This window comes from Danio rerio, chromosome 11 (assembly GCF_049306965.1).
Source record: "Danio rerio strain Tuebingen ecotype United States chromosome 11, GRCz12tu, whole genome shotgun sequence".
Taxonomy (NCBI): Eukaryota; Metazoa; Chordata; class Actinopteri; order Cypriniformes; family Danionidae; genus Danio; species Danio rerio.
The window spans coordinates 6604324-6614452 of NC_133186.1; the positions used below are offsets into that span (position 1 = coordinate 6604324).

Consider the following 10129-nt stretch of genomic DNA (forward strand, 5'->3'; position numbering starts at 1 on the left):
ATCTTCTCATCAGTGACATGCAGTCTAAACAGTCTCTCAGTTGTTGTGTGTAACAATTGTGCAGTGTCTTTGGGTGCTTTCACACCTACACTTTTGTTTCGGAACGTGTCTCGTTTGCACAGTTATCGCGGTTCGTTTGGCATATGTGAACAGGGCAATCGCGCTCTGTTCCGCGCCAAAGTAATCGATCCAAGATCGCTTGAATGAGGTGGTCTCGGCTCAATTGAAACGAACCCTGGAGCGGATCGATTGCAGTGAGAAAGATCCGATCCGAGCGCGGTTATATCACAGTGCTTTATGGATATGTAATAGGCATACGGCTATATGAAAAGAGAATTATGAGTAGGGCGGGAAGTTTCGCGAGTCTCCGGATGCCCGCAAACAAGTGATGATCTCCCAGTAATCTCGCGTCTCTCTCCCGGTCCTCAAATAGGCATTGTGGCGCACCCTTCTCACCCCTCCCGACCGCATCTCTCCTCAGACACATCGTGCGCCCACACCCTGTCAATCACCACCAAACCACCACCTCTCATCAGAGCTGAGCGGGACGCTGCAATATAAACCCTGACACTCTCACCAATGTAAGGAGAGTTTACTCGCACGTGACTTGTTTCAGCTCTTTTGGTCCTATTAGAAACTTTGCAGTGTGAAAGCGAACCGCTCCAAGAGCAAAGAGCAACAATGTAACAATTGTAATCTCTGTCCGGAACAACTGAATCGATTCACAGGTGTGAAAGCACCCTTAGACACTTTTAAGGCTTCCATGCTGTACATGCTTGCTGCATTGATAAAGCATCCATGTCTTGAGGTCAATGCGATCTACAGTATGTGCGATTTGAATCAAGGGCATGATTATTCTACTTAGTCAGTCACCATAGACACACTCAAAAAAATGATATGTTGGCGTTAATTAACTTTTTTTTGTCCACTCGTTCCACGTAACCGAGTTAAGTTACCTTTAAGAAAGAATATTAATTTTAGTGAACTTAAGTTAGTTACATAAAGGTAATGTAATGTTGTTTAGTTCAATCAACGTAACATTTATAATTTAGCTTTAATCAATGTAGTTATTTAAGTTCAATTATTGTAAAATTAATATTGTTATGTTTAACCAAATAAAAAAAACTGTTTCTGTTTCATTGAGTTTATTCAATAGCATTTTTACAGTTTTACACATTTTCCAGCAATAAAATGATTATCAAAATCCAAATACTGTCTTTATCTGTATCTTCACTTATTACAATAAGTTAAAATATCAATACTATTAAAATAATAGTAATACAAGTATGAAGCAAATTGAAAACAATAAATGATTTTAAAAATATGCTTACAAAAACATCATAAAATACACCTATCAAAATAATACTTTTCATATATTACAAAAACATTCAAAAATAATATTCTGCCTTCAAATGATTTATCAAAAATATACTTAGAAAAATTAAGTCTTCTTTTGTAAACTATACTGTTCCTTCTATACACTGAAAATGCAGAGAACACTTCAGTTGTTCAAAGAAAGATTAACATTTTAAAGCAAAGTAACACGATCAGCACTACACCATAAATTAGACCAACCATCACAGATCATGCAATAGCTACACACATTCATCTCTCTGACACTTGCACCATTTCTGCACATTTGCACCAGACACTTTCTTACAACCACTCCCTATATCTAAAAAACAAAAAACAAAACATTGTGCATGAAGTCTGCTTCACATAGGTGTGTGGGCTTGACAAACCACATGTAGAAGCATTCTTAATTCTTAAATTTTTTTTGTATGATTAGCACATCTTGGGTGTATTGCCTCTTCTTGTTGATTTGCTGAATGTGTCCTCAATTGTAAGTCACTTTAGACAAAAGAGTCTGCGAAATGTTAATGTAACTACTGTAGATTCATAAGGTGGTGTTGCACATCAAGGTTTGTGCTTCATCATGTCCAGCATCCTAAAAATGTCAGGTAAAAAAATAAAACATTTACCAACAGATCAAAGGTGAAAGGAGGAATTGGTTCAAGAGGAAAATACAAAATGTTTAAAAAAATAAAATAAAATAGCTTACCATGTACTCCCTCACTTTGAGGGCTTTGAGGATGCATTCACACCTTTTTTTCCACTGGTGATGTTCTAAATGACATGAAATGACAATTAGTAATTTACTAAGTAATTAGTAGTTAAAATTACTAGTAATTTTTACTGTACATCATTTTAATGTGTATAGGCATCTAAAGGCATAGTACCTGGACGATCCACAGTCTCCTCAGCCAGATATGGGACTTTAGAGGTTGAGCTGTAAACCTGTGAGGGAGAAAATAGATGTGAGTGAGCAAAGATTTAAAATGATAAAATATAATAATATAAATAGCAAACTACTAAACTTAAAAAATTAAACGTGTTAGATGACCAAACAAATAAGCTTACATTAAATATGTCATCATGCTAGATGTTATACTACTTAAGTGTCACATATGCTTTTTTGCTGATTTTTTTTTTTAAGTTAACAGGCTTGAATAATACAATTAGATAATAAATAACAATGTGCCAACACCACATTTTAATAAATTTTATGTAAGTTATCAAAACTGGCATTCAAACTCGACAAACTGCTTGACACTCATTTAAAATAAAGACTATCAAATCAAATAAAAAATCAAATCACTTTTATTGTCACATTATCAGCAGCACGTGTGCTATGATGAGTGAAAAGCTTAGACTATTCTAACATGACTATTCCTTACTACCAACGTTTGCAACTTTAGTTTGGGGGAGTTAATATATACCAAGTATAAAATTTCACAGGAATGCAAAACAATCTATACATTTATCTGTCTATAATTTGGAAAAGACACAGGGAACATGGCAATTTCATAGCAATACTATACACAAACACAACATAGTATTACAAGAGAGTACATTTATGATTCAAATGTTGTCACAGCCTCAGTATAAATACATAAAAAGTTAAAAAAAAATCTCACCTGTGTGTCCACATTGGGAAAAGCTTTGTGCACGTTCTCAATTTGTACTGGGGCCTGTTTCAGTAAGGAGGTTCAAACAACTCAGAGTTTAAACTTGAACTCTGAGTTGATTTACCGAGAGATTAAAAACTCAGAGTTTTCGGTTTCAGAACAGCTGATCTGAGTTGGGTCAATCAACTTCGAGTAGACCAACTCAGAGTTAAGCGCGCACACCGTGACTATAAAAAGGCATTATCAATGGAGCGCAGACATTACGAGTGACTATGGCAATATCTTATAAAAGAGATCACCATTTCTTTCTCCGGCTGAACTTGATGTTCTCATGCAAAGTTATAGCAAATATGACTGTATATATTTGAAAAGAAGCAACCATCAGTGAAGAAGAGACAGTGAGCGTGGGAAAACAGCTGCTCAAGTTAATGCCTAATTTCACTTTTTAAGTATTTAAATATTTAAGTATAATAAAATAAGTAATGAAATTTGTGACGTTTATATTTTTTTTCTAAACTTTCTTTTATACATTTATTAGTTTTAAATGATTTAACAGTGCACTTGTGTCTGCCTTTTTTATTGATCAAGTGATAGAGGTTAATATAAAATTTAGAAGGTAAGCAGTACTAAAAATTATTTTTAGAAAGAATAATAATCCCATTAATCTAGTTACAGTGCATGTCGAAGGTGAATTTAATTTAATTATTTATTAAAAAAGGATAAGCCATTCTAGTACAGTTCTTCTGTGACAAAAATGTAGGCAATAGCTATTTTCCATCCAAATATATTACATATATTTATGTGCAAAACTGGAATATTGCATAGAAGATGCGAATAAAATTCCATCCAACGAGTCAAAGAGAAAAAAATGGTCACTTCCTGATTAAACTGGCACCAAATATCAACAGTAAAAACAGAATTTACTGTGGTAGAAGAAGCTGCGTCAATTAATTCTTTATTTAGCCTAATTAATGTACTTGCGCCTCGATGTCAGAAGACAATGCTGAAACACAATGAACACGTGGGGGCGTCTGAAGCCATGAGACGCAGAGACTCTTGACACACACTAGACGTTCGGAGGTAATTAATAATATACACTAATACTGAAACAGTTAAGGCATTTTAGAATGACTAACACAATATTTAAGACATGTTACAGTGTGCTCAGCCTGCTGTTTGTCCATTTACACACATTTTCATTATCATATGATCATGATCTTTTTTTTAATGTACATACTGTAATTTGTTCAGTAAAAGTGATTCCATCGTAGATTATGCGCACATTTTCGATCGAATAAAAGTTTATGCTACTCAGTTATGCGCGTTTTTTATACATATTTTAAAAAGTTATGTGCATCATGACGTTTCTATCAATCGTTTTTATGCACGTATCCAAAATAAGCATAAAAATAGGTGGGTGGAAACGTAAGGCTAAGGCGAGAAATACCGCTTCATCTTTAAAAAAGGGGAGGAGACCGACAGAAACTCTGAGTTTAGAGAATAAAACCTGCTTCTGACCAGGTTAGATTCACAGAGTAAGTTACCACAGTAACTGACTCTGAGTTAAAGTTACCTCTCTTTCAGAAACAGGCTTGACTTACCCTGCTTTCTCGAGTTTAACAAACCTGCCATTTTGAAACGGAAAACCCAGAGTTTCTCTCATTTCAGGGTTAAAATACTCTGAGTTTTCAGTTAACCTCCTTTCTGAAACAGGCCCCTGTAATCTTCATCTTTTGATTCCCATAATATGGCGCCGAGCTGAGAGTGATTGTTGTGGTTTGAATCTTCTTACTTCCTGTGTTGTTTTGAAATTGCGCATGTGCAGATATTACTCCACCTATTGACCAAAATGCAGTACTGCAGAAGCAACACAACTCCCTTTCATTCATGTTAATTAAGCGAGCTGTTTAAATGTGAAAACTTACTTTTTCTAATTTTTTCCAACACAACACTTTTATTTTTAATACACAAACATAAGCGAATTGTTTAATTTAAACATAGTTACATTCTTTGGACCAACTACAGCCATAATTCATTTTTTTGAGTGCAAGAAAAGGGAAAATAGTGGAGTAACAGCACTAAATCTATAGATAGACAGCACTACAAATGTACTCGAGTAAAAGTACACATTTTTAAAAACTACTTAGAAACGTACAATTCCAGAATAAACACTGTCAGCTTGGTGTGTTCTGGCCTTAAGTGTTGCTAAAAGGGCTCAGCTCAAGTTTTTTGTATCATATTATACAACTCTTGATTGATTTGGTTAATACTTGCCTTAGCAAACTATGTAATATGTTAAAATGGTTTGAAACGTGACTTACATTGAATTATAGCATTATAAAATAATTACAGTTATTTTGTCATTATGACTAATGACTTATTTATTTGTGTTCAAGGTTAAACAAAGATGCTAAGCACTGCTGCACATACTGTGCTTGGAAGTTTCTACAAGATGTCTATTGGTGACAGTTTACATGAAGTATTCAGGTGTGGTAGGAAGGAGTGTTTGGGTGAGGTACAGTCACTTATCCATATCGAAAATTGTGGATGAAGACACACCAAAGCCCAAACAATCCAGAGAATGCTTGTGCCATTATTAAAATGTTTACAGTAACTGAGAAGTATGTGGATACTTGACTTTTACAAAAGACATCTCTTGTTGCACAATAGTAAAGGCTGATCCTTTCTCAGAAAACTTGTCCAAATCACACTGCATATTCTGACATGGTAAGGACAGCTGCAGGTCCCAAAGGTTGAAAGGTGACAGGGTGCACTGGAGAACCACGAACAAAGCTGTTGTTTCCTGTCATGTCCTCCGTGAAGCAACTGCAGCAGAAAAGCAGAGAAGAGAGATTTTAGGGAAAGCTTTACTGCCTTTCAGGAGAGAAAGACTGGAGACTTGTTTCTGTTTCTGTAGGCACATTCCTGGTCCCAATATCAAGATCCCGGAACAGATATGTGAGTCATTGATCAGTCTTGGTACACCCGTGGCCGTGGGTGAGATTAATGGGTGGATCCTGAGTACATTATGGCCAAACATTTACACAGAAAGAGATGAGCCGTGAGATTCACACGCTCATTCATTTATTACTGATCTTGTCATTGGCAAAGTATGCAATCTATGTTTGGGTCCAAAGACTTTTTAAAAAAGCTGACGGCAACCAATGGCATCAAAATGTGTGCAAACACAATCCCACCATAGGTGTCTTAAGATTAAGATTCAACCTGTAAACACCTTTTGCAAATGTCAAGAAATCCTCTGACTCATTTTGTACTCATTGGCTGTGCTTCAATTCTGAGATCTTACAATTGGAGTCTTCACACATAGACATTTCTCAGGACTGGCCAGGCAAGATAGACCACCTCCAAATGTGGTCTCAACTACTGAGTTTAGGGGCTCATTTTAGACCCTATTTATCATTGCATCTCAGGTGGTAACACATGCCACTAGCAATGCAAGTGTGATGTGTTTGATTCTCAGGGAACTCGCTGACATGTAGTACTGTACTACTAACTAGCTACGTTATTATTCTGTTTTTCAGCCACTGACATCACGGTTTCTTAAGGCCAGGGTATACTTAAAGTGTTAGTTCCCAACATTAAAATTCTGTTATTAATTACTCACCCTTAATTTGTTCCAAACCACTGAGACCTTTGGTCTTCTTCAGAACATTAATTAAGATGTTTAAGATGAAATCGAAGAGTTCTGTGATCTTCTATAGACAGAAACAGTCCGGGATTAACCCTTCAAAGCAAAATCGAAGTGTACTTCAGCTGGTAAAAACTGGTCCATGGTGATGATATAATAGGTATGTGTAATTTTAGCAGTGTAGGATAATAATAATAATAATAATAATAATACATTTTATTTTAAGGTGCCTTTCTAGCAACTCAAGGACACCGTACAACAAACAAGAATAATAAAACAACAAGAGAAATAATGAAATATACACAGCAATAGTGCAAATAAAATTAAGTATTAAAAGCCAAGTATTAAAAGGATCAGTTTTCTAGAGTCGCCCACTTAAGCTAAGCAGGGCTGCACCCGGTCAGTACATGGACATGAGAACCCATGGAAAAGCTAGATTGCTGCAAGAAGTGGTGTTAGTGAGGCCAGCAGGGAGCGCTCAACCTGCGGTCTGTGTGGGTTCTAATGCCCCAGTATAGTGAAGGGGACTCTATGTGGCTCAGTGTGTGCTGTCTTTCCGATGAGGGGTTAAACCGAGGTCCTTGATCTCTGTGGGGATTAAAAATCCCAGGATGTCCTTCGAAAAAGAGTAGGGGTTTACCCCGGCATCCTGGCCAGATTTGCCCACTCCTCTCCAGCAATCCCCTGGTTCGTGGTGTGCAGTCTGGCGCAATATGGCTGCCTTCGCTGCCTCCAGGTGGATGATCCCCCCCAAAACTGTTAAAAGTGCTTTAAGTGTCCAGAAAAGCGCTATATAAATGTGAAGAATTTTATTATTATTATTATTATTATTAATAATAATAATAAAATTAATATTATTATAATAGTCAACATTTGAATTGGATCATCACCTTTCATTAAAGTTGTCCTAAAACTATTAAAAAACATTTATTCTTGTTCTAGGACAATTAAAAAAATAAGCATTTTGGATTCACCTCAAATGTTGACTACTGTCAAAGTCCCTTTAAGGCAAGTCATTTTGCTCGGTGGCCATCTTTGAAACACCTCTCAGGCAGCATGCTCGGGCATTCTGTTTGAATGGGGAGACCTCAAATTGTCTAAAATTGCTTGCCAAGCTCACGGTTAAATTTCATATTAGGAATCAACAATAAAATAAACAGCAACTGTCCCTTTAGTTTCATTTCTAATCGTTCGCATCCTGCAAAAAAATCTGCAGAAATTTACCTCTGGTTCGAGCCCAGTCTGTAGTTCGTCAGTCTATTGTGATCACTGATTGGCTCCTGTACTAGAAGGCGGGGCTTTCTTCGCCATACTGACCATTTAATTTTTCCCCATTCAAAACTTTAATGGGGGTTGCACACCGAATGCGCCGCTTGGCGACGGGGCATGCACATGACAAGTATCGGACACCAGACACGCACATGTTATTTAATATGAATGTTATTTAATATGAAATTATTCATATGGCACTCTGTGGCACAGCAGAAATATGAGCAGTGGCCTGAATCGTAGCTGGGCGCCATGGCCAGCTCCTGTGCATCAGCGGTGTGCAAACCCTGATAGAAATCTTTGGTTAGAAATTTAAAATGTGTGGCACGGTGTGACGCTGAGTGATGCATCCGGTGTGCAACCCCCTTAAAAGTGACATGTCTTATGTATTCTGTGGTCTTTACACAGTCTTTGTATAGTAAAATAGCTTGAATAAATCTATGTTGGTAATTATATTGTTGCTATGGTAATGCAACAACTTTAGTAATAGAAACAAATGATCAAATACTGCAGTTTCCTACTACTATATTTCATATTATGAACCACTACAAACCACAGTTTACTGCAAAAACACAGTATTTACTACAGTTCATCAGTTCACTAGAGTTAATACTACAGTATGCTGCAAAATTAATTAACAAAGAGTCGTCAATATTACAATATATACAGAACAATACACTTTTAAACACTTAGTAAACACTATGTTTTTTAACTGTATAGTATTTCTTTATGTGGGTTATTATTTTTTTTACCTCTAAACAAGTAACTCAGGCAACTTTTTTGAGTAAACTTGAGGAACGTTTCCAGATTAGCTTACAGACTCCATTGCAACAGTGGGCCGACAGCTGGGAGCAACTTAGCATGCACTGTATTTGCAGCAACAACGTGTGTTTTTTGTGTGTGTGTGAATATCATCAGGAGGACAGGAAAGACAGACACACAGGAACTAGGCCGGGGGATTGGATTCTCACTCCTCTGATCTGTCCTCCTCCTACTCACACTCTCCTCCACGTCCTGTGCTTTAATGAGCAGGAACAGGAAGACAGTAGTGACATGGGGCTCGTGAGGGTCACGGAGCAGAGCTGCTCACCTCGTCTTGAACCCTGAAGACTTTCACCACGTTGCAGAAATCTCTGCACGACAGGCAAATCAGACTAAATGCTAATGCTGGAACATTTTAACTCTTGTGTATTGTTCAAGATTACAACCCTTTTGTTATGTTTAAGGATGTTTTTGCCCTATTGACTTCCATTATAACAACATTTTTTGATTGCAAAGCCTCGACACCAAATCATGCATTCTTTCTTGTTGCTGGTTTTCTCTGTTGGGATGAAGTAAAACTTGTCATTTTACAGTTGTTCATCAATTGGCACCATAAACCCTTGAGATAGGCCTGTGCAAAAAAGTTTCAAGTTTTTATATAGAGTTTATGGAGTATAAAAACAAATTATAGCGTGTGAGCATAAATATACCTACTATGTGTACTATGATCTGAAAGATGAGCTGCTTATTTTGTCATGATAAAACATGTCATTATAATGGAAGTCAATGGGGCAAAAACAGCCTCTAACATAATGAAAGGGTAGTAAATTTGCCCAGAGTGTTGTTGATTTTTTTTTTTTTTAAATGTTCAAACAATTTTGCTAAAATATATGCCAAAATAAGATTTGTCACCAAACATCATTCCATTTGCTGAAATACTGGGAAAGTTGTGACCAAATTAAGACTCAAAATCAGCCCAGGCATGAAAACCTCCCCAACAGCACAAGGAAAGAGTACTGAATAATCATGCTCTATTGTAACAAATCGTCATTGTAAAAAAGAACCATTACTTGTCAAATGATGTAGTACAAGCAGATTAGAAGTAACTGTTGTAAATACTACTTAAACAGGGTATCCACGGGGTCTTAAAATGTCTAAAATCTCAAAAGCTAAATGTTAGGCCTTAAAAACTCCTAAATCTACTGAAATATTGTGTTGTAGGTCTTAAACCTTTTTTTTTTAACATGTCTTAATTTTCCTTTGTTCATGTTTAGCTACCCAATCTGGCCATTACAATCACCAACAATTTCAAACTTAATGAAACTTTTAACTTTCTATTTAAAAATAGCATTTGATTGCTGCTGAGCATACTGACCTGAACTATATTTTTTTTTATTAAATTGATATTATTATAGATTGAAACAATTAGCAGCTATGAATTGTTCTATTCCTGGTAAGGGTTATAGGGTTTGTTACTGGA

At 36.4% G+C, this 10129-nt stretch overlaps 2 long non-coding RNA genes across 2 annotated transcripts in view; both read right to left on the reverse strand.

The window, feature by feature from the left end:
* Nucleotides 1-1400: 1400 nt before the first annotated feature.
* On the reverse strand, nucleotides 1401-4735 carry LOC141376517 (uncharacterized). The gene is made up of 4 exons (XR_012386955.1): nucleotides 2979-4735; nucleotides 2241-2298; nucleotides 2063-2127; nucleotides 1401-1948 (listed from the first exon to the last, which is right to left on the reverse strand). It is a non-coding gene; the product is annotated as an uncharacterized lncRNA (long non-coding RNA).
* A 174-nt stretch (nucleotides 4736-4909) lies between these two features.
* The window catches only part of LOC141376523 (uncharacterized), a 110688-nt gene continuing 105468 nt past the window's right edge, over nucleotides 4910-10129 (reverse strand). The window contains exon 4 of the long non-coding RNA XR_012386962.1: nucleotides 4910-5795. This is a non-coding gene — a long non-coding RNA (uncharacterized lncRNA). The remainder of the gene's footprint in view (nucleotides 5796-10129) is intronic.